This window comes from Dermacentor albipictus, chromosome 4 (assembly GCF_038994185.2).
Source record: "Dermacentor albipictus isolate Rhodes 1998 colony chromosome 4, USDA_Dalb.pri_finalv2, whole genome shotgun sequence".
Taxonomy (NCBI): domain Eukaryota; kingdom Metazoa; phylum Arthropoda; class Arachnida; order Ixodida; family Ixodidae; genus Dermacentor; species Dermacentor albipictus.
The window spans coordinates 72330496-72354064 of record NC_091824.1 but is presented as its reverse complement, the minus strand read 5'-3'; the positions used below and the strand labels follow the sequence as shown (position 1 = coordinate 72354064).

The window sequence follows — 23569 nt, the reverse complement described above, 5'->3', positions numbered from 1 at the left end:
ACAGTTCCTTTTAACTGGAAGTAACAAAAGACGAGAAAAGAGAAATTAAAACAGGGAGAGCGATAAAAAGGGGATGAACACGGTTGATGAACATTCAGGGCATCAGGTCCGATCGGACAAGTTTCTAAAATTGATTAATGTCGAGTTCTGTTCCAATGTGAGATTGCAGCTTATTCCACTCGGTTGTAATGGGTGGTATGAAAGAATGAGCGTATCAGTGATGTGCGGCGAAAAACGCGTTTTTCTTTTAAAAGATGATCGCGATGAATAATATTAGAGGACTTGATATGAAAAAAAATCATGAAGGAACGGGTGCTCATAATGTTTTTGAAAGAGTGGTATTGGTGCTATTTTGCCGATGAACTGACAAATTCTTGAATTCAGCGCGCTGTCTACACTGTGTGACACTAGATGTTCCTGAATAGTCCGAAAAAATAAACCTCACAGTACGATTTTGCACTTTCAATATCTTTAATAAGATACTCTTCTTCTAGGTCCCATAAAGCCAACGCGTACTCAACCTTTGGTCACAATAATGTAGTGCATGCTAGTTTCGTAAAAAGGGGCGAGGCTTGTGTCAGACTACGTTTGATGAGGCCGAGACAGCGGTTAACAGATGCTAAAATGGTTTCAATGTGGCTTTTCCGCGTAAGATCGCTGCAGAACACGAGCTCTAGGTACTTATAACTGGAGGGAAGCTCAACGTTAGTTTCGCCTAATGCGTAGGACGTTTGGAGTCTAGTAGTTCGATTAGTAAAAGACATGAATTAAGTCTTTGAGGAATTTAGTGACATTGACCTATAGTACAGCACCAAGCCCTTACAGAGTTAAGTTCTCTGTTTCAAGAGCCTCTGCAACAATTAGAGAATAAGTGGTACGGTGAATTACGCTGTCCTCTGCGGAGACTGAATGAAATGATGCCTGGTAAATGTTTAATGAAAATACGAAGGAGTAACGGCCCATACACGCTGCCTCGCGGTACACTCGATATCACCTGGCCACACGAAGGGCTAAAATTGTTTGCGATGGGAACTGCATCCTGTATAAGATAAGAAGTCGTTATCGTTAATCCATGCAATAACTAGCAGATGAATGTTATGTCTCTAGTTCAGTTAGAAGAGAGTGGTATGGAACACGGACGAATGCCTTAGCTTAATGAAGCAATATTGCATCTATCTGAACACCAGCACCTATGGATGAGTGCAGGTCAACAATAAAGCCAGCTATGTGCGTGTCGTGTGAATATCCCTTGCGGAATGCACGCCGATACATAAAAATTAGGTTGTGCGCTTCGAAATATTTGAGCACCTGTGAGTGTGCGACCTGTTCTAATAATTTGCAGGTTGTACTTGTTAACGATATGGGTTTCAAGTTGAGTGGTGAAGAACCCTCGCTGTACTTGAAGACTGGAAAGACCTTGGCCATTCGCCAATCGTTTGAAATGCTCGAGTTAGACGACGAATGCAAAAGTATTGCGAAGAGTGCACGTGATAGTCCTTCAGCTGTGTTTTAATTAATCTTGTCATTGAATCCATTCTGATCACACGTGAAGGATAATTTTAATCGAGCTGTCAATGAAGAAAAATACCTTCTTCATCACTATTTCAGACATGCCTACATCAGCAAGCACGTCTAATGTAGTACACGTCGTAATATCTTCATGACCAACACTGAGGAAAACGTGTCATTTTTTTTTTTTTTTTGCGCACACATGAAGACCGAAACTATCTCGCCAACAATCTCGCTCTCTGAATATGCGAGGATAACATCTGGATAGGGAACTGGATTTATTATGCTCCAGAACCTGTGAGGATTAGTGATAAGCATCAATGCCAAGTGATGAAGGAAAAAATGCCGACGTGTTGTTTTAAGCCGGCATTGGTACTGAAGATCGCATTTTCGTATCGTTTCCAAAATACAGACTGCCTGTTTTTTGTCCCCGTTTCGATAGAGACCCTTCTTCTTGTTATTGATACTTTTGAGTTGATTATTAAACCATGGTGTGTTGTTGATGCATTTTATAGTAATAAGTGGTATATACCTCCCAATTAGTCTATAAAACGTAACCCTGCAAAGAACCAGTTTTCCTCAAGTGGTCGTGACATGTGGTCCTCTAAAAATTGCTCTCTAAACAATGATAACTCCGAAATGACACTTGCATAATTAGCTTTCTTCTAGCATGGCATGCACTTAGACGTAACTTCTTTTTATTTGGCGTTTGTGTCATTTGACCAGTGTAGATGGTATGCGTGGGCAAGCCACGGAGAAGAGTAATATGAGAACAGGAGGCGGGGCCATTAGTCAGAATGAAGTCGAGGATATTTGCTGACGTGGCTGAAGAGCGCGTGGGTTCTGTAATGGGTTCTGTGATGCTACATCAACCATCGTCAGTTGTTGATGTAATATCGAATGATTCCTTCATGCCTGGCTGGATCGATGCGACTTTACTTACGTTTCTTTTTTTTCTGCATGCAAATAGTGTGTGTAACTCTTTGACCATTGTACTTACCATTCGTACTGTATTGTTCCTTTCTAAGTCGTGTTACATGAATGCGATTGGTGTTCTGTATTTTCCACCTGTAATGTCTGTAAATGTGCTGTGTTTATTGCAGAAATAAATAAATAAATAAAAAAATACCTGAAGACGTGTGTGAAAAGATTCACGTTCTTCAGTTTGTGAAACTGGAACAGACAGTGTTGCAATTAGTAGGACGTTTTTGAGGGCTAGTTGGTTCATACATGAGGGGGGGCTTAAACTGCGCGAAAAGACGAGGACAAGCGAAGGAAAAACACACCACACCACGCAGCGCAGTCCAAACTTTGTTCGTTGCCACGTTTCTTTCTCTGAAACGGTGGCTCGCAGGGGCAGTCCGGTTTGTGCGTTTTACCGGTGATGACTTCCAGATGATGTGTCACTTCTTTTTCGACTACCTTGTTTAAGGCCTCAAGGTGCGTGCTCTTTAGTAACTTGACTACAAGATGTTTCGGTTTTTTGGAAGGAAGTCAGTCAGCTTGAAATCCTTTTTTTACAGCTTCGGTGGCCTTTCTTCCCAAGGTGGCGACAGGCAGTCCTGCCAAATCCACATTCTTTATCTGGCTGTATTATGGCGAGATCAGTCTCCTTGAGGTAGTTCACCACTTCTTTTAAGGGAGATGTTATTTGCTGGCGGACCGCTTACCGTGCGTTGCGGACAGTCCACTCCGCCCCAATGGCGCACTCGTGCTGCTTTTCAGAACCGCGCTGGCCCACTTGCCGCACCATGGCGAGAAGGTCTGAACGCTTGGGTGCTGGCTCAAACGAAAGCTTCGCTCCTTCTTGATGTATCTTCTGCATTTCTTCAGGCAGAGCGGCGTTTTCAAGAATGGTGACAGTGCTACCAGACGCGCTTTTTTTTTCGTTTCCGAGGAAGAGCCAAGCTGGCGTGTTGCCATAAGAGCTCCGCAGCGTTGGCGACTAGCTTGTTACGTTCAGCGAGAATTGCAGCCGCAACGAAGGTGTCTAGATCAGTCTGACGCAGCACTGGATGCCAGCCGGGGTATATCCTAACATTTCTCCAGCATTTGTACTTCAGCACATTGGTGATTCTTCGGGCACGACCTTAGGAAGGAACCAGGTGGAGAAAGAATGCTCGAACTTGTGCAGGGACAATCCAGCGCTTCAGGCAATCCGCCAGAACACGGGATTGGCAAGCTGGCGGATTGGCAACGCACTACTGTGATCGTTGTTTGTTTCCTTCGCTTGTGTTCGTATTTTCGCGCAGTGTAAACCTCCCATGAAGTATGCTCTACTTATGACAGTTTAAATTGAAATCAAGAAAAATAATTACCACTGAATTCGGAAGCATCGCCAAGACTTCGCTTATTACGCCATGAAATTTGCGTGAGAAATGGGTGCCATTTGGCGGGCGAATTAAAGATGTAGCAATTAGATTACTATTTCCCTTTGTTTCACACTCAACACACATGATAACCCACTGAAGGAATGTAGGGATATTGACAGGCGAAACAACTTAATCTTTTTTCACCGCAATGACCACACCACCACCTCTTGTTGGCTTGCGATCCCAGCGAATAAAATTTAATTCTGATGAAATTACACCTACACAAAACGTACTCTGGACTTTGTGTTACGCGCAGTTCGCCCTCGCCATTCGGGAACGTTGCAGATAGCGGTGGCTTAACGCTTTCATACAATGGTGAAATAAATGTTTTAATTTCAAATATGTGGACACCACAAGCGAATTTCCGCAGTTTTCGTCGCCGTCGGCGTCATAGTATGGTACCGTATTTATTCAGGTATATTTATGCTTGGGCCCGAATATTGCCTGCAGTATGTGTAAATAAAAAAAATGAATATGCTACATGCTACGACATTCTGTATGACCTGCGATACTTTCGGCTTATACTACCGCTCTATTCTATCGCTAACGTTTCTCACACCAGGCGTCACACGCTTAACAAGGCTATTCCTTAAGAGTTTGAAAATGACTACCCACAAACAAATGTCATGAAAGAAAGCATCGCCAGCGCATACATACTTAAATATTAAAAGTGCGAAACAATAACCAAGCTCAAACCTAAAAATGCTTCAAGTTTATTGGCATGGCAGTGCAACACTTCGGAAAGTTTTGAGGCAATGTATTACCACATGGCAGCCAGGAAATTTTGAGAGCCGCATACACTGCGGCTAATCAGTGAGAAAAAAAACATATTTTTATGCAGACCCTATATAGCCCACATACTCGAATATTTGCAAGCGTAGAACACTTTCGAGTACTTCTAGTCGCACAACAGCTTCCTTGTAAGAAAAAGAAACCAAGCTGTAACTTATAGGCTCATGAATGTACAGAAGACCGAAAAGATGATGTGGAACATTGTCGAGTGGTTTTCATTCTTATGTGTTCATGTTGTGTGTACTTGACCTCTTGCTATTTGTTCAGGACTGATCACATTTTTAGGTGTAAAAGTGCAATGGCGTTGAAGTAAAAACTTTGACAATGTGCCACAGGGGGGCTTTCGGGTTACGGAAATTGTACTTAACTAAGACACCAGTGCACATGTAGCACATTGTAAGGACGGATATCTCAAAGGGGGTTTTACTCATATGATTTCTGCCGTGAGCACATTTTTTCTGGTTAGCGTCAATCACAATATTATAACAAATGACCTGAAATTAATAATTAAATAATAGTTAACTGCTATTTTAATGAGATACCTTGTGATGGTGATTGCTTGTGCAAGAATAAATGTCCATCCCATCAGTACTTTAAGCTACAGAGCCAAATTATGCTGTGCAAAAATTAAACAAGAATGATCGAGCACTGATCTCCGCCTTGTAATTACACGCTGTATTTTCAAGTATATATAACTAAGTTTCCCTGTTTACAGTTCTTTCAAAGCATCTCATAAACCTATATAAACAATCATGGTCGCGCTTTATGATCCATGTGATTTGTAAAGTAGCTATGCAAACCTAAATACACATATTGTAGAAATCATGGGAGAGAGTTTCTTTACGTTAAGTGACAACAGCATAGTGTAAACCTGCTCAGTTGTCCAGTTGATAGAATGTTAGCATTTGTGATAATAACGACAACGTGATGGCAGGAAGAAGCTGGCAGAAAGATCACTCCCTGAGGGTTGTGTCGTGACATCGGCATGACGAAACTTGAATGACGATTACACGATGTTAGCGACGTTGCGAAATAAGTAGCGTTACGAAGTTGAAGTGATAACGAGGACTCGACGACGACACGACGGCAAAATAATGCCGACGGCAAGGTAACACGGAGATCACGACGATGAGTTCAAACGGACGAAATGACGAAGGCAATGGGTATGAAGATGACGGCCACGAGAGCAGAATAGCGATGACTGCGAACACTACGAAGATGACGATGGTAAGGTGTAGCTTGGCTTCTCTTATTTGCTGACGGCTCTGTTTCTACGCTGCTTAAGTTTCGCTGGTGTAAATTCCCAGCACATCTCTGACATCAGTGCGGCACTCCGAGAGCAGTTCGCCCACTCACGAATATTGCGTAAAGCGCCTTATATGTAAAGTTTGAAGCACCATATAAGCTCTCTGCAAGAAAGTCGGCGAACTAAAGCGTAAGCTTGCCTGCATTTCTCTTTTCCAGTAACCTGAATGTGGGAGCAGCACCATTGTGCGACGGGACTTTCGATAATGCTGCGTCGACGAAACAAGTTTGGTAAAACAATATAGAATATAATTCATTGACGGGAAAGACCCAGAGGTCGACCTGAGCTAGTGCGCTGTAGTCTGCTACTCGCCACTGGGGAAGAGGGAAGGGGAGTGAATGTACTCGGTGGATGATGATGATAAGAAAATTGGTGAGTCCTTATGTATATGAGACAGTTGCCTTGCTAGAGCCGCACGCCAAGCTAGGTGTCCTGCAGAAAATTCAACAACACAACAGTTGCACTCACTGAACTGGCGGTGTAAGGCAATGGGCTGAGGATGGCCTCCTGCGACAGTGGTTGCCTGCCAACCCTGGCTAGGAAACTTTCTAACGTTCTTCGCTCCAGCATATATGCTGGGCAATCGCACAGTATGTGTTCCAGTGTTTCAGGCACCTCGCAGTGTTCACTATGAGTGCTGTTCGATTGGCCGATGAGGTGTGCGTAGCGATGGGTGAAAGCCACGCCCAGGCGAATCATGTGTATCAACGACGTTTTGCACCGCGTAACCTTCGGGGGCAAACACAATTCACCGTCTGGGTCGATCAATATGTAGGCGTCTGTGAATGTAATCGTGAGTTGTGTACGCTTCTATAAGGTCCTTCGCGAGTGCCTTGATCACACAGTTGGTATCAGGTCGCGAGTAGACAATCGGTACTTCATCAGCGGAAAATAACGCCGATCCTGCCTCACTGTCAGCGAGTTCATTGCCAATCGCACTACAATGACAAGACACCCATTGAAAAGTGATCACATGGCCACTTAACTCGGCACTGTGATGGATGGATGGAAGCAACACTTTAGTAATGGACCTGAGGTACGCGACTTAGCGCGCTGCGGGCCACTCCCACGTTGGGGCAGCCAGGCGATGCCCGACCGCCACATCATGGGCCCTCTGGACAGCCCATAGCTGCGACCCGGCATCGCGGCTCTTGATAGCGGACAGCCACTTGTCCTCATTGATTTGCTCGGTGCCTCGTAACGAGGGGCAAAACCAGAGCATATGGTCTAGGCTAGCAAAGTTATTGCAGTGCCTGCAAGAACTAGTGGCGTAAGTGTCGGGATAAATCTTGTTGAATAAAGCCGGGCTGGGATACCAGCCGGTTTGCAATAATCTGAGGGTCAATGCCTGCGCCCTATTTAACTTTTTGTGAGGAAGGAGAAAGTCTCTCCTGCTGAGATACAAGTGCTGCGTAACCTAATTGTCTTGTGGTCAGTTGATCTCTGTTCTCCACAACTGCGGGCCGGTGGTGGAGTTCTCCATGGTCGCAGCAAGCGAGACCTCGCGCATTGGAGTGGGCCAGCTCGTTGAAGTTTGTGGGGCGTCCCGGGACGGATCCCATGTGAGCGGGGAACCACGTGAGAGTGTGGGTGGCGAAGCTTTTGCCATCTAGGATGCGACAGGCTTCTTTACACACGGCCCCAACGCTGAAGGCGCGGATCGCTGCCCTGATGTCGCTAAAGATATTGGCATGTCGCTCGTCCAAGAGGGCCAAGGCAATGGCCACTTTCTCGGCGGCAAGCGACGATGTGCTTCGTACCGAAGCAGCGTTAACGGTGGCACCCCTGTGGGTGATCGATACTACAGTGAAATTGTTGCTGTGGCCATACTGGGCCACGTTATCGAAGCAGTTGCTGCCAGGGAGTTTTGTCGCGCGGCGTAAGAGCGCCACCACTCCGGCCTTCCTTCTTTCTACGTTGCGCTGGTGGTGTATATTGCGCGGAGCGGGCGATATGATGATGATATTATCTTTCTGCTCTTTCGTAAGTCCCTGGTAGGCATCTTCGACAGTGGGCAGGGGGACGCCCATCTCAGTTAGGAGTCGTGTGCCTGCCCTGGCGCCGGAGAGCCTGAGAATCTGTGCCCTTTCTTGTGCTTCTGCAATTCCTTCCAGGGAAATATGAATACCCAACTGCAGGAGTAGGTCGGTGCGAGTGTATTGGTAGTCCGACTGCACTCTTGATCCCCCTCCTTATCACGGCATTTCGCTTGTCTCACTCGGCCCTCTTCCATAAGGGCATAGCCGCTAATTACGTGAAATGGCATAACAAGAAAGCGTGGACTAGCCTTATCAGATTCTCTTCGCTCAGGCCTCTCCTTGGTTTAGCTACCCGCTTGATTAACCCATTGGCGCTATCCGTCTCCTTTGCTAGTTTGTGAATGGTGATAATATTTTTGCCTGCCTCTTCGAGTGTCACTCCCAAGATTCGTAGGGACGTGAATTTGGGAGTCGGAGATCCACCCTTCGTGTAGATATTATTGTCGATTTCAGTGGAGGGTATCCAGTTCTGTGGCTTGCGGCCCTGTCTATTTGGGCTGTGTCTGTTAGAAAGGCTCTGCAGTGTCGACAGCTTTCTGGAAAGCGGCTTCGACTTGTCCCTTACTGCCGGCCGCGCACCACACAGTGATGTCGTCCCCGTAAATCGTGCGACCGATGACCTGGACCTTGCCTAGGCATTTCGAGAGGTCGACCATTGTTCGGTTGAAGTGGAGCGGTGAGATGGCTGACCCCTGGGGGATGCTTGATCGGCTCACCTCCATTTTCTCCGGTTCCTAATTTCGAGCCTTGAGGATGGCGTATTGTATGCTCAAGAAAGACCTGACGAAGGCATGGAAGGACGAGCCTAGGTCGAGTTTGGAGGTGGCGTCGAGAAGAAACTCATTGCAGATGTTATCAAAGGCCTTCTCCAGGTCCACACCAAAGATGGCTCTCGTGCCCCGAGTGCAGCGCACCCGTATTTGATCTTGATAAGCTTCATGGCGTCTAGGGTGGGGCGGCCTGGCCTGGAACCTATCATGTTGTGAGGGAAAAGGTCGTTGGTCTCGATATACTCGGCAATTCTGTTATGGATGGCCTGCTCGGGCACCTTCCAAACACACGATGTCAGTGAGATGGAGCGGAGATTGTTCAAGCTAAGCGGCTTACCGGGCTCTGGGATTAGTATGAATCTCGCCGGCTTCCATTGTTCCAGTACAAGTCCCTCCTCCCAAATCCGATCTATCTCATCTGTGAGAAACTCGGTCGATGCGTCCTCTAGGTTTCTAAGAGCCTTGTTAATGTGATCCGGGCGGGGTGGTGACCTACCATTGAAATCGTGTAAGGGGCGGCGGATTTCCCTGACATTTATAGGCTCGTCCAGCGCTGAGTTCGACTTTCCTTTGTATACTGGGTAAACCACGTCATCGGCCACAGTTTTGAGCAGCAGATACTTCTTAACTAGCATCTGTAGCACGTCTTCTTCCGAAGACGACTTCTTGGGTTCGTGGAGCGCTTTATCGAGGACAATTATCTGGTTTGACTTGGTGCCGGAGTCGTCAAGCAAGTGTTTGAGAAGGTTCCACATCCCTCCCTTGCGCATCTGCGCGTCGATCAAATTGCCAATTTCGTCCCATTGCTGCCTAGACAGAGCTTGGCAGTGCTCGTCGATCTGCTTGTTGATCACGGCTATCTTTTTTCTGTGCTTGCTAATCAAGCGTTGGCTTTTACACCTCTCGAGAAAATACTGCTTGGCCTCGAGAAGGTGGGCTAGCCTGCTATCCATCTTGCCTGTATGTAGATCCGTCTCTATGGTTTTGTTGGTGGAGCAGACATCTTAAACAATTAGTGCGCACCACTGGAGGAGACAGTGTGGCTTTTCCCCACGGGCGGCGCGGGCCTTGAAAAAAGTTCGGCGATTTACATCACGAGCAGGTAGTATGGTCCTTTCTTTAACACACATTTTAACGCCTGTAGCGTGATTGGGCATCGTAAAATACCGTCCAATTATGAGGTGTCTGCATTCTCAAAAAACGAACATCCTCCCATGGACAACACTGTGAATGTAGGGTGCATGCTGCCTAGTTAACATGTTCACGGTTACTCGTTCACCAATGTTGTAGGCTGAAGCACCGGACATACCTGTACCAAAGCACTCCAGAGAAAAAAAAAGCATTAAAGACAATCCACACACAAAGTAAATAAAATATTATACAATCCTCGACGCACACAATTCTCATAAACGAGAATCGGGGCATACTGGGAACATTAGCAGCGTGCTTAAGATGAAGTGAATATTCATAAGCGCAAGGCATTAAAATTCATAACTGTAAACCCGGTGGCAAAGAAATATTTCTTGCGAGTTAATTCCAAGCTAAATGTAACGAAAACTAGTTAGGAGAGGATGCAGCTTGGCAAAGGGGGCATTTGAATAGCTTTTACGAACGCCTGTTCATTCCTAATTTGAAAGTCAGATGGTTTCAATTGTAACACAGATGATGACGAGCCTGCAGATGATGCTAATGACGATGATGATAACGATGATAAAGATGAGGAAGAGAAAAAGGAAAAAGAGAACTGTAGCTTGCTGCAGGCGATCCTATACTTGCAAAAATTGCTGACCATTGCTCCGTGTGAGAGCCACCCATAAAACACGGTATAGTCTCAAGCCCGTCACAGTCCATCTGCTAACAATTATTGACAACGATGAGCAACTTGAAATGGGGCGACACAAGTTGCTTGCTATCCAATCGACGTCGATCTCCGCAGCACACGATTCTAACTCCATCCCCGTATCATGGATGGACATGTTTCACAAATAATAGTTTAGACCACGTCTTGTGCGCTTGCCCATTATACGAACATAAGATACCTGTCCCTAATACAGGTTTAAGAAAATGAGGTTCGTGTGCTTTTACAGAAGAGGTGATCCTAGGAGTTGCTGTACCATTACAGAATAGAAGATTATAGGACCACGGCCTAGTTATTCTACAATGTGGAGGGCCACAAAAGGGCTGCCGGTTTTCTTGACATGCACCAAGCCTACATGACCAGTTGAGAAGAAATATAAGACGAAGAACGTTTGGCTTCTGCGTGCCTAGTGTGGAAATCTTTCTTCCTCCCTATCTTTCAGTCTCATGTTCTCGTTCACCAGCACTGGTTAGTTATCTGCCCCAGCAACTTCTGTCTTTGTTAATGACCCATACCTAATAGGCGGCAGAATAAACGATTATTAGTGGACTGATCACTGTGATATCACTTTATTTACCTTAAATATTGGCGGCCCGTCTGCATATATTCTCGGAGTCCCATGGCTCTTGCAATCACTGTCGCCCTCTTGGTTAGCGCTTGCTGGGCTTTCGGGTCTACGCCGGACAACACTTCGTTCCACAGCTCTATAGAACAATCTTCCATTATTTCTACTTCTGTGTTGTTTTGACAGACCCATAAAATGGGGTATAGGTCCGCCTCTATGTGTGCATTTTCGCTCAGTGTTGTTGGTAAATTCCATGCACTCTTTCTGGGCTGGAGTACGCGTTTATCTGTAATATTTTCTTGCTTTATTTCTTGTTCCTTGTCTAGCTCTTTACACGGTGGCACGTAGTCCCTTTCCCACAGCCTGTGGTGTTGTCGAATTTCAGACTATGTTGGCAGCAGGTTTCGGTAATGCTCGTCCGGTGTGCTGGAGAACTCGGGCGTCGGCTTGCGCACCTTCGTTGCCATGTACAGACTGAGGTGCTGTTGTCCATATGAGTCTTGCTCGTCATAGAAAAACAATAAAATAATGGCAGCAACGCACTATTGACTGACGCGGAAGGACCAGTTAGAGGCATCATGACGATAGCAGTCATTCATACACCGTCATGGTAAACTCTGAAGTAGCACATCGATAACGGTCAGAAACCTCAGTCAAGCAGACGAGGCAGCCACTGCACTCTCACTTGTCTTGTAACCTAAGTACTGGCTCATACCCTCTACGGGGTATTGCCCCAAAATTCGGCGGTTTGAAGCATGTTTATTAGATTTTTTTAAAGACGTTTCATAGCCGAGAGAGGATCAGCAAATTATACCTTGCAAATGATATTTAATGGAGCTGTCAAGAAATTCGAGATGAAAAAATGTAATATGAAGAAGTTAAATAACAGCAATAATTATAACCTTCAGAAATTCAGCAAAGTGCTGTTTTTTGTTTCTCTAATAAAATTGTATGCTGCTACGAAGGCATCCCTGTGGTTGGATGCAAGTGAAGTCGCCCCAAAATAAATAATGGTTGGTATTATCAAGGAAAGTCCAAGTCGTCGAAATTAAAACTCAGAGATTACTTTGTCCTAAAGATTGTCGCACGAGATAAAAAATGGCTCAATACATTCAGATGCATTACAAAAAGAACGTAAAGAACACACAGCGAAAACAGACTTGTGTAAGTAAAAATTTAGGGGCGCAATACGTCATCGCCAGTTTTGTACAGGAAACATCAAATTACATAGACGAACACCCATTGTTATACCACGTAAAGGAAAGCTGGCGCAATTCAGAAGCCGATTTTAGTATAAATATCGTTGAGTTTTGCCAGATGGATAACTTCCTCTGCCTAGCCGTGGTTTCATAAGCTGTTGTCGGCGAAACGGATATGACAGAGCCATTGAGGGATGCTCGTGCTGATGATAATGATGATGTCCTTGATGAGTTTGGCGCTTACCCACTCACACGGATTCGCCAAGAGTCGTGCGAATGAATCAGCCATTTGATTCAAGTGCAATCCACGATGCGCAGGTAATAAAGCAAGTGTACTTTCCGTAAATGCGGAAGTACCATTGCCAAAAAGGCTGTCAAAATTTTCGAATTCGAAGATGCTGTAAGTGCTCTACATGCAGATTGACCTGAAATATCGGAGTCCTGACTGCTTCATCTTTTTCTACTGTTTCCATATTTTGGTGGGTGAAGTAGACGAAGGATTATTAGCTGTCGGTAGGAAGGAACGAAGTAGAAGAAGGAGCTCCGCGAGTGGAACTGCTCTCGCCTCGCAGGGTTTTGGCCTAGCATTGCATAGCTGCTTTTTTTCTCTTTTATCGCTTCTCAACAGTTTTGCTAGTCCTATTATTATTTAGCTAATCAGACCATGCAGATGTCCTTTTCTTCACCTGGGCCAGGGGCCTTCCCCTGGTCCGCTTCTATTTCTCCGCAGGAGTTACCTGTGGATCTGTTTCTACGCAACGGCATCACCTCAGTTCCTGTGGCTCTTGTCCCAACCAATAACGGAGTCACACGGATGAAGAATCCGAAAGCGATTCAGGCGGAATTGCGATCGGCGACGGCCCATTTCCAGACCATCTCTGAGGTCCGCCAGTTTGGCAGAGGTGGAGTCCTCTGCTTGTCGGCGGACCAGTCCTGTGTACAAGACCTGTTAAAGTGTTCGCTGTTTGCTGCCAATCCGGTGAGCGCATTTATTCCTCCCAGCTTGGCATGTGTGAAAGGGCTTGTCCGTGGCGTCGACGTGAACATGACACCGAGAGAGCTATTAGAGATGCTTTCACCCGCGGGTGTAATTTCAGTTTAACGGTGTGGACGTACGGTCGAGAAAAACAGGATCCCTACTGAGTCCATCATAGCCACATTTGCAGGGACAATTCAACCCTCAGAGATAAAGGCATGACCTCTAATCTACAGAGTGGAACCTCTGTCCCCTCGTCCCCTCCAATGTGTGAAATGCTGGCACTACGGACACACGTTAACAGGATGTAGATCTGCTTCCAGATGCCGAATTTGTGGTGAAGAGCACAATGCTAGCGAATGCAAAAGCAAGAAAGAAAGGTGCTGCCTTTGCAATGACGCGCACCCTGCAAATTATTCTAATTGCTCAGCAAAGGCACGGGAAATTGAAATTCTGGAAATCATTGAACGAAGACGTTGTTCGCGTAGAAAAGCCGTAGCGGAAATTCATTCTAGGGCACAGGGATACGCCGGCGCCACAGCCCGCCAGGTGACAGCAACGGATGCGTATCTTTCAATTTCTATTGCTAATGCCATCGAACGGGCAATGGAAAAATCTATTGAGCGCCTAGCTGGAAACCTTTGTGAGTCCCTGACACATATTCTAACTAGCCAGATGGCGCAGATATTCGCAACAACAACAGCAGTTGGTATAACTTCGCGAACTACTGAGTGTCCACCTACTTCAAACCAGGAAGTAACCGCCAATTACACGTCGCAAGATGCCCAAATTGTAATCACACCAGTCGATGTTAACCAGACCCAATGCACAGGCGCCAACGATAATACAGAGGGCGCAGATGACATGGACACGGATCCTCGATCGTTAAAACGATGCAGGTCCCCTTTGTCTAAAAAAGCTACGACTCTAACTCAGGCAAAGGCAAAAAAGTATCAGAAAGACAGCCTTACCAAGGAAAATTTCTTAAAGGAAAACATTTTAGGTAAGGCAGTTACTGAGTCCATACTTACGCAACCATAGGTCTCCTCAAAATTATTCATTGGAATTGCCGATCAATTTACTCAGCAGCAACATATTTATTGTATCTATCATCGAAATTCTCCCCGGATATCATTGCTTTGCAAGAAACATGGCTTTCAGTACATCAAAGTTCTCAATTGACGAACTATCGATCTTTCCGACTGGACCGTCCATCGAAGTGCGGAGGTTTAGCTTTCTTTATCAATAACAGAATTAGCCTTAAAGCAAAGATTTCCCCGAAAGTGAAATTCTCGCATTAGATATAACTATACCAGGGTGTCTACCTTTCTCGTTAGTAAACGCATACTTTCCTGCGGGTGTACAGAACACTCGAGGTTTGAATTCAGCAGTGACTTCATGGTGTAAGGACAAAATTCTGGTTGGAGATTTCAACTCCCATCACACGTGCTCGGGGCTTTCGAACTGACCAATGTGGCAAACGCTTGTGGGATTGGACAATAGATAATAATCTGTGTTGTCTGAACTCTAGAATTCCTATATATATTTGTCAACAGTCCCGCTCCGCATTGGATTTAAGTTTCGTAAGTTCGTCCTTCACTAACTCATCCTGGACAGCCTTGGACTGTGCAACCAACAGTGACCACTTTCCAATAATGGTTGAAATTGCTTGCCCGATTATTCCATCGTGCTCCCAGGTACGCGTATTTGTAGATTATAATAAATTTAAATCCAATCTTAAGGTATATTTGGCTTCTCATTCCGAAGAGCATGCAGGAAGACACCAAGGCTATGAAACTTTGTGCGGTAATTAAAAGAACATACAAAAAGGCTGAATTCAGTATTACATCTGCAAAGCAAACATCTTACAACCCTTGGTGGAATACAGACTGCACGCGAGACCACCGACGCCGACAGGCAGCTTGAAAGCAGCTCCTCTACAACCAATGCTCCAAGAATTGGTTTGATTACAAGTTTCAAGCTGCAGTCTTTAAACGTGCAGTTGCTAAAGCTAAATAGGATTATGATAGGAAACACTATGATTTCCTTTCTAAATCTAAAAACAAAAAATCGTTGTTAGATATATGAGATATCGGAAAATTCTGCCATCGCCAGCTAATATTGATTATGTCAATGTGTCTCCCGATGAAATGAGAAAATCTCTTGAACTCCTGGCTAAAGGCTTGGAGAGTAGATTCACGTCATCGATGTCGTACAGTTTGCAAAAAGTAGCCCCATCCTTAGTGTATACTGAAGTTACATTGCCTGAATTATCCCAAGTGATTCGAAACTTACCCTTGTGAGCACCTGGTCCTGATGGAATTACCGTGCACATGATAAAAATTTTATTTTATCTATCTCCTAGAGACCTTCTAAACCTTATAAACTATTCCTTACACAAAGCCTGGATACCTAACGGTTGGAAAGTAGCTAAAGTAATCCCGATACCTAAAAAACAAGGACTAGGTTATAACATAGAAAACATCAGACCTATTTCTCTTACTTCTAATATGGTCAAAGTCATAGAGAGGGTATTACACTGCCGAATTACTATCTGGATGACGGATAATTTAATATTAAGTCCAAATCATATAGGCTTTAGAGATAATTGCTCAATATGGTGTGCCCAGCTGATTTAGAGAGCCGCATCCAACTTGCCCGGAAAAGGGGAGAATATTCTGCTTTGATGAAATTAGATATAGCTAAAGCTTATGACAGCGTCGAACATTCAATTCTACTGGATATTCTGCAGCGTCGTAATTTGCCCAATTATATAACCGCGTGGGTGGCAGAATTCTTGCGATCAAGAGAATTTTATTGCTTCAAGGACGGATGTTCTTCGTCTAAATTCAGACAAACTCGCGGAGTTCCCCAAGAATCTGTCCTATCCCCACTATTATTTAATATATTAGTGAGCTCTATCCCCCCTTGTCAGGACGTGCACGTTTACGTGTATGCAGATGACATTGCATTTTTTGCTGCCGACATTGACATTAACACATTTATTTATTTATTTATTTATTTATTATTACCCTCAGGGCTTACAAGAAGCATTATAGAGGGGAGGGGCATTAGAATATCAGTACATATAAAATATATACAAGGAGAAGTGAAGAACAGTTATACCGCAAATAATATACAGCAACAAATACAATAGCGCAACAATAAAGCAACAATAATAACAATAAAGCAACAAACAAGCAAATAAGCAACAATAAAGCACAAAAGTAACAAGGCAAAAATAAACACTTAAAAATCAAGTAACAAGAATATCAAAAACGAAAACATGGAATAATAGCAATGAAAGAAAACGATAGCAATAGGTGACAACGTGATAGTGACGCAGTTTTGAAGTAGGCTTATAATTCGTTTGACAGTGCTCTGCGAAAACGGTCTGTATCAGTGATAGCAACTAGTGACGCAGGCAGGTGGTTCCACTCAAGACACGTTCTCGGCCAGAATGACTGTGTGTAGGTGACTGTGCGCTGCGCAGGTACATGAACTTTGAAGCGATGATCGATACGTGCGGAGACATAAGATGCTGGTGTAATGTATCGGGACTTGAGCTCATGGTTATGATAGTAAATTTTATGAAAGAGCGAAAGACGAGATAATTTTCTTCGGGAATAGAGAAGGGGAATGCCAAGAGCAAGTTTCATGTTAGTAACGCTAGAAGTACGGTGATAATTGTTAAGAATGAAACGGACCGATCGATTTTGGACACTTTCAAGGATATTTATTAGAGTAGCATGCCCAGGGTCCCATATCGAGCATGCGTATTCGAGGTTAGGCCTGACATAAGTGACGTAGAGTTGTTGTTTTAGTTTCGGTGGAGCTAAAGAAAAGTTACGTCTGAGATAGCCTAGCATGCGGTTGGCTTTCGACGTGATGTATTCGATGTGTCTTTTCCATGAAAGATTGTTAGCAATATACACACCGAGATATTTGTAAAAAAGTACTGGGTCAAGGGGAGTATCATTAAGTATGTAGGCGGGGCAGGCTGACTGGTTACGGGAAATTCTCATTGTTTTGCATTTAGAAGTGTTTAGTTCCATTAGCCAAAGCTTGCACCATGCTGCAGTGTTACTGAGATCATCCTGGAGTGTTAAAGTATCGTTAGTGCTTTCAATCTTGCGGTATATAACACAGTCGTCAGCAAATAGACAAATGGAACTTGAAATTTGGTTAGGAAGATCATTGATATAAATTAAGAAAAGTAAGGGTGCCAAAACAGAGCCTTGAGGTACCCCTGAACCGACCGGAACTTCAGGAGAATCATTATCATTAATGCTTACATATTGTGTACGGTTAGAAACTCTCGAATCCAGTTGAAGACCAGGGGATCAATATTTAGCTGGCCGAGTTTTAGTAGGAGTAAGTGGTGGTTAACTCTGTCGAAGGCTTTTGCAAAATCTAAAAATATACAGTCTACTATAAAGCCAGCGTCTAGGAAAGTATGGAGATCGCTACAAAATGTTAATAACTGCGTTTCACATGAGAAGGACTTACGGAACCCATGTTGACTGTTATGAAAAAACTGGTTTGATTCCAAAAAGTTGACAAGATGAGAGAAAATTATATGTTCAAATATTTTACACGGTACTGATGTCAAGGAAATAGGTCTGTAGTTGTATGGGTTATGGGTGTCGCCTGATTTGTGAAGTGGAATCACCTTTCCTTTTTTCCAGTCTCTGGGCAAAGAGCTATTGTTCAGAGATTTTGTAAAAATCAAGTTTAATATAATGGAACTATATTCGGCAGTACCTTGCAAGAATTTGGACGTAATGCTATCAATACCGCACGAAGAGGATCTTTTTAGTTTGTTAATAATAGAGCGGATACCAGATGAGTCGAGTAAAATCGGTTCCATTGGAAAGAAACTAGGTGCTATGAATGGTGGAGAGCTGCCTGAATGAGTGGGGCAAAATGAATGGGTGAAAGCGATGTTCAGTGTAGACGCGCAATAACGGCTTGGGATTATCTCACCTAATTCATTAGTAAGGGTTATACCTTGACTATCGCGGTTTTTCACGACGTTCCAAAAGCGTCTCGGATTCGTTCTGAGTAATGATGGAAGCGTGGTGTTATAGAAATTAAATTTAGTTTCTTTTAAAGCATTGGAGTAGAGTTTTGCTGCGACGGCATAAGCGGACCACTTGTCAGTAGTTGACGATTGTTTTGCAGCACGGAAAAGTCTGCCTTTTTTGTTAGATAGTCGGTTAAGGTGTCTGGTGTACCACGGTGCGTTAGATGATTGATAAACCTTTCTTAGGGGAATGTATTTGTTTATTAGATGCACTGCTTTACATTTAAATGATGCCCACAATTCTTCGACTGATGCGTCAGTGTAAGATATACAAAAACTGTCGAGGAAGGAAGAAAGATTGGTGTTAATGGCGTCAAAGTTAGCTTTATTATAATCTCTGATAAGTTTAAAGCGCTTGTTCCTTTTAGCAGTTGGTACAGAGACAGAAAAATGTATCACGTCGTGATCACTGAGCCCTGGCAGGTGAGTTATTGTTGATACAATTTCAGGAGATGACGTTAGTATCAAATCTAGTAAGGATGATGTCGTAGAAGTAACACGTGTAGGAAGGCGGACTAGTTGCGATAAGCTGAAATCCAAGCATGTGGCTAGGAAGCTACTAGTTTCGGCGGAAGCAGGTTCTGCAAGCGGACATAAATGAGACCATTGGATTGATGGAAAATTAAAATCACCTAGAAGAAAAACTGGTATACCGGGAAATCTGGCTGAGATCTGGCTTAGACAATCATGAATTGCTTCGCAAAAAGAGCTGTTGGAGTTAGGCGGGCGGTAACAAATTCCAAAAAGCATTTTTCTAAAAGCAATGGTTATACAACACCACACTATTTCTAAATTACATGGAATGTTCAAAAGAGTGCATTCAAAACATTCATTCACGGCAATGAGGACACCGCCACCCGTTCTCTCAGCGCGGTCACGACGATATACGGTGAATCTTTTCTCGCACTGAAAAAGTTCACGGGTTGAAATTTTGTCAGATAGCCAAGTTTCAGTCAGCAATATTATATCAGCATCTGCATCATTAATTAAGGCGCTTAGATTGTCTCTTTTCGGGATAAGACTGCGAATATTTGTAGAAAGCACGGAAAGCACTGACGGGGTACCGCCACCCCTCGCACTGTCCTAGCTAGCAGCAGAGTAGGCACGGCCTGAGCGGGTCGCCCTCGGGGAAAGGGCATCGGTACTTGGCGAAGTGGTGTTGGAAGGTGCCTCGCAGACGGAATTCTCGGAAGCATCATAAATGTAACATTTTTTGTTTGCATATAGCCGTTTGTACCGCAGCTTAAAAGGCGTTTTTAGACCCAGGCCGAATTCCACCAGTTTTTTACGAGCATGGCGAGTTGGTGCGGAGAAATCTTCAGTAATGCTGATGCCGGTACCCCGCAAGGCAGACCGCTTAGATAATAAGAGTTCTTTTGATTTGAAGCAAGAAAATTTAACAATGAGTGGTCGATCTTTGCCTGTCACATATCTGCCTATTCTGTGCGTACGTGCTATGTCTTTAGGTGACATGTGAATGTCCAGCCTGTCACGGGCCATAGCAATAACTTTTTCTTCAGACTGGCGGGCGTTCTCATCTGAAGTGTCCGATATGCCGTGAAACAGTAGGTTGTCCCGTCGAGACCTATCTTCGGCTTCGTCAAGGCGGGCTCGTAGCTCAACCGCCTCTTGTTCCACGCGGTTTAGCGATTGACGTGTCTTAGATAGTTCTTGCTGCAGATTTGGAAGATCGTTAATCCTATTTTCTACAGTTTGCAACCGCGCGGTAATGTCGGTTACAATAGCAGAAACCGTCTCATGGGAAATCTTAAGATCCGCCATTGCCTGTGACATACTGGATTGGTTAGATTCGATCCGAATACAGCGCTCATTTGTCTCTTTGACCATCTGAATTAGTTCCGCCATGGCCTTGTCAGGCCCTGGATTTTCTTCAATGTCGCCACAAAGCAAAAGCAGCAAAGAACAGAAGGGTTTCAACAATGCTTCTGGGCACGGAAGCACAACCGCAAATCGGTCGTCTGTCTTGTAACATTTACAAGGTAGGAAAAGGTTACCACCAACCTGCACAACAAAAAAGATGCGCTGTGAGTCCTTCATTCCACTTGTGCTTCCGCGCCCACTAGCGTGGCAGCAAGCGGTGCGTGCTTTTAAACTGTCCGTTATCGCCCATGACGATGTCGCTGACGGTGGATGGCGTTGCTCGAGGTTCGGGCAAGGAATGACGTCAGAAGGGCTGGGCGCTCTGCCCTCTAACGCACGTGAAGATTCAGTGGCGGCGCAGTTGATAGCCGGGCGTGTCGATGTCGAGCAGCAACAAGGGATTTGGACAGCAGGAGGCGTTCGATGATCCGGGCCATTGCTTGAAAGGAAGCCCAGAAGCTGCACAACAAAAAAGATGCGCTGTGAGTCCTTCATTCCACTTGTGCTTCCGCGCCCACTAGCGTGGCAGCAAGCGGTGCGTGCTTTTAAACTGTCCGTTATCGCCCATGACGATGTCGCTGACGGTGGATGGCGTTGCTCGAGGTTCGGGCAAGGAATGACGTCAGAAGGGCTGGGCGCTCTGCCCTCTAACGCACGTGAAGATTCAGTGGCGGCGCAGTTGATAGCCGGGCGTGTCGATGTCGAGCAGCAACAAGGGATTTGGACAGCAGGAGGCGTTCGATGATCCGGGCCATTGCTTGAAAGGAAGCCCAGAAGCTGCACAACAAAAAAGATGCGCTGTGAGTCCTTCATTCCACTTGTGCTTCCGCGCCCACTAGCGTGGTAGCAAGCGGTGCGTGCTTTTAAACTGTCCGTTATCGCCCATGACGATGTCGCTGACGGTGGATGGCGTTGCTCGAGGTTCGGGCAAGGAATGACGTCAGAAGGGCTGGGCGCTCTGCCCTCTAACGCACGTGAAGATTCAGTGGCGGCGCAGTTGATAGCCGGGCGTGTCGATGTCGAGCAGCAACAAGGGATTTGGACAGCAGGAGGCGTTCGATGATCCGGGCCATTGCTTGAAAGGAAGCCCAGAAGCTGCACAACAAAAAAGATGCGCTGTGAGTCCTTCATTCCACTTGTGCTTCCGCGCCCACCCTAAATACCAAAATTACAAAGATACATGCGCATGCAAATTACAAATACCAAAAATTACAAAGATACATGCGCATGCTAGAAGTATGGCTTCAGACAATTTGTATGTCATTAAACGTAAGCAAAAGCGCCATTTTAGTGTTCTCAGTCATAGATCCGGTTTCAATTTCTATAACTTATAAGCAAAAACCCATTCCGCAGGTTGAGTCCCTAAAATATTTGGGAATCACATATAATGGAAAACTCAAATGGAGTCCACACATAGAGAGTGTAGCAGGTAAGGCACAACGTGCTTTAGGTATTCTGCGCAGAATGAGTAACCGGAAATATGGACTACGTAGGGATTCATTGTTGATGATTTATAAAATGTGTGTTCGCCCCATATTGGAATTTGGGTGTGTCTGGTTCTCAGGCGGCTCTGCTTATAAAATAAAGCCTCTGGGTCTTTTGGAGCGTGAGGCCCTGCGCCTGTGTCTGGGACTCCCCAGGTTTGTGGCTATTAATGTTATCTACCAAGAAGCGTGCCTTCCAACATTGCCCTGCAGATTTCGCATCTTAACAGTTCAAGCATTCCTGAAATTTTACAGCTTGCCGCTTAGACGATCTGAATACGCATTCATTAATGATCCAAATTCCTTCTTCCTTGCTCATTGGCCTCGATTTCACACTCCACAGATCATATTTGTTCAAAAACAATTAGATAGCCCGAATGTGAACATTCGAGAGGTAATTCCGTCAACCGAATCACATCAGAATATTGAGATAGATTTTGATGACATTTTCCCCCCAAACTCCAAGTTTCAATCAGCCACGTTTTTATATAACCTGTTGCAAGATTACCTAGCACACGTGCAAACAAATAACATCATAGCTACAGACGCTTCAGTGAACAACGAAAAGGCGGGCGTAGGCATCTTCTCGCTTCCGCTTGGCTGGTCATTCTCCCTGAGACTGCCAGACTTCACACCTGTTTTTGAAGCCGACCTTCTAGCAATTCTATTAGCGCTTCGGAAACTACCGTCGAACTCAATAAGTGCGGTTATTATAACAGATTCCCTTTCGGTCTGTACTTCGCTTACGGCTTCACCCAATTCCCCACCAATAAAGACGTTTCTAACATTAGTTCCTCCGCAGTTGAATTCTCTAAAACTATTATGGGTACCTGGACATTGTGGCTTACATTTAAATGAAATGGCAGACGCATTAGCGCGAGCATCCCTGAGTGGCCCTATAATGTTGGTTCTTCCATTGGTGGCTCACATAACAGCAATCAGATATAGAAAATATTCAATTCATAGAGATGTCAGTGACCCAATAACAACATGGACAGAATATCAGCATCTCAAATTTCCGTGGAAAATCCAGTAGTGTCCATCAAGACAATCAGAAGTAGCAGTCACGAGATTACGCTGCTGTGTCCCTCCATTAAACCTATATTTACACAGGGCTGGTCTGACGCTATCACCTCTGTGTCCATATTGTCAAGAAACAGAATCACTAGATCATTTTTTTTTGGTATGTCGACGATACAAATTGTTAAGAAAAAGACATCTAGTACTTGCGTTCGCAAAATTAGGGTTAATGTTATCACCAGAAATCATACTATCTTTCGGTGCGTCACTTATAGGGGTCAGCCACAGGGACGTATTTGATGCCGTTTGCAGTTACATACAGTCAACAAAACGAATAACTTTTTAACTTTTGTCTTGTATTTTATTTGTTTTTGCATGTTTTCTTATCTCTCTTTCGTCATATCTTTTTTTAATCATCGAATAAGTGGCACTTCAAAAAGAATAGGTGAACGTTTCAGCACGCAATTCTTGGCCAATCCCCCAGTGTGGGTATGAGCCATAACATGAGGTCATCATCATCATCATCATTACCTGTCGCTACGAAGGAAAGAAGTAGAAGAAGGAGCTCCCCTGTCAGCTGGCCGTCCTCGGAGTTCGATCTAGCATTCGGTGCTCCGCCCCGGTGTGCCCAAGCTGGAACATGCCTGGTGGTTTAGCTGAGTTTTGGGTAGATTTGGCCTTGTTATCTTACTTAGCCAATTTTTGTAGGACT

At 44.7% G+C, this 23569-nt stretch overlaps 1 protein-coding gene across 2 annotated transcripts in view; it reads left to right on the top strand.

Annotated features, from left to right (window-relative positions):
• The first annotated feature begins 21832 nt into the window (after positions 1 to 21832).
• LOC135902066 (uncharacterized) overlaps positions 21833 to 23569 on the top strand; it is an 87554-nt gene continuing 85817 nt past the window's right edge. The window contains exon 1 of one of the 2 annotated variants that reach the window (XM_065431970.2): positions 21833 to 23524. The gene's annotated coding sequence lies outside the window, so the exon portion shown is untranslated. The remainder of the gene's footprint in view (positions 23525 to 23569) is intronic. The other variant, XM_070537074.1, reaches the window with a different exon arrangement.